We start from the raw sequence: 1,492 nt of genomic DNA on the forward strand, positions 1-1,492 counted from the left end.
TGGATCGGGTTATGTGTTGCCCACATGCGAGGTTAAAATGGCAGGACGCAAGAGTGACACATCTTCCGTTTTTGTCGTCAGATCACGCACCGCTGTATGTTCAACTACAGCCGGAGGTGAGAGGAGATCCGACTAGGCGACCTTTTAGTTTTGAAGCGGCTTGGTTGAAACATGAGGGGTTCAGAGAGTTGCTGGAAAATTCTTGGAAGAATGACATAAATACTCCGGAGGCTTTGGATGGTTTACGTGTGAAGCTACGAAAATGGAATCGAGAAGTGTTCGGGGATATCCACAAATGAAAGGATGCGTTAATTGAAGAAATAAAAGCTGTGCAAGACTTACTAGATATAAGTCAAACGGATGCATTGTTGAACAAAGAGGAAGAGTTGATTAAAGCGTTTGATGTGGTACTGGAACAGGAGGAGGTGCTTTGGTTTCAAAAATCGAGGGAGAAGCTGATTGCGCTGGGGGATAGAAATACAAAATATTTCCATACGATGACTATTATTCGGAGGAGAAGAAACCGGATAGAGATGCTGAAAGATGAAGCGGGGAGATGGGTTTCGGATGCGTCGGAATTGGAGACTCTTGCTGTGAATTACTACAAGAGATTATATTCGCTTCAAGACGTAGATGAGGTGGTGGAGAGGTTACCAGCTGTGGGCTTTGAACACCTCACTCATGAGGAGGTTTCGGTTTAAAATGGAGCGTTTACTTCCGAGGAGGTGGAGACATCTCTGCGTAGTATGGGTCGCTTTAAAGCGCCTGGACCAGATGGTTTTAATCCTGGGTTTTATCAGCATAGTTGGGAGGTTGTAGGGCCATCGGTGACGAGATTTGTCTTGGAGTTCTTTGAGAATAATGCCTTGCCAACAGCAATGAATGATGCACTTGTGGTCTTAATTCCGAAGGTGGAGAAGCCGGAGAGAATAACGCAGTTTCGACCGATTAGTTTGTGTAATGTTTTGTTTAAAATAATTACAAAAACAATGGTCATGCGCTTAAAGACAGTGATATCGAAGTTAATTGGTCCAGCACAGTCAAGTTTTATCCCAGGGAGACTAAGCACAGATAATATAGTTATTGTTCAGGAAGCGGTCCATTCGATGCGCCGAAAGAAAGGTCGCAAGGGTTGGATGCTTCTAAAACTCGATCTTGAGAAGGCTTATGACAAGATACGTTGGGATTTCCTAGAGGATACGTTGAGAGCGGCAATGTTACCCGAAATGTGGATTGCTTGGATCATGAAATGTGTCACTGGACCGTCGATGAATGTCTTATGGAATGGAGAAGAAACTGAACCGTTCCAGCCATCGCGGGGTTTGAGACAAGGAGATCCATTGTCACCATACCTTTTTGTCTTGTGTATGGAGAGGTTATGTCATCAGATTGGAATGGCCGTTAGCCTGAAAGAGTGGAAGCCGATTAGTCTCTCTCGTGGGGGACCGAAGTTGTCGCACATTTGTTTCGCAGATGATCTGATTCTCTTCGC

The 1,492-nt window shown here is 44.8% G+C and overlaps 1 pseudogene; it reads left to right on the forward strand.

Moving 5' to 3' along the window:
* LOC112082791 overlaps positions 1–1,492 on the forward strand; it is a 4,055-nt pseudogene that overhangs the window by 466 nt on the left and 2,097 nt on the right.

The sequence above is a fragment of the Eutrema salsugineum genome, unplaced genomic scaffold (assembly GCF_000478725.1).
Source record: "Eutrema salsugineum unplaced genomic scaffold, Eutsalg1_0 scaffold_9, whole genome shotgun sequence".
Lineage (NCBI taxonomy): Eukaryota > Viridiplantae > Streptophyta > Magnoliopsida > Brassicales > Brassicaceae > Eutrema > Eutrema salsugineum.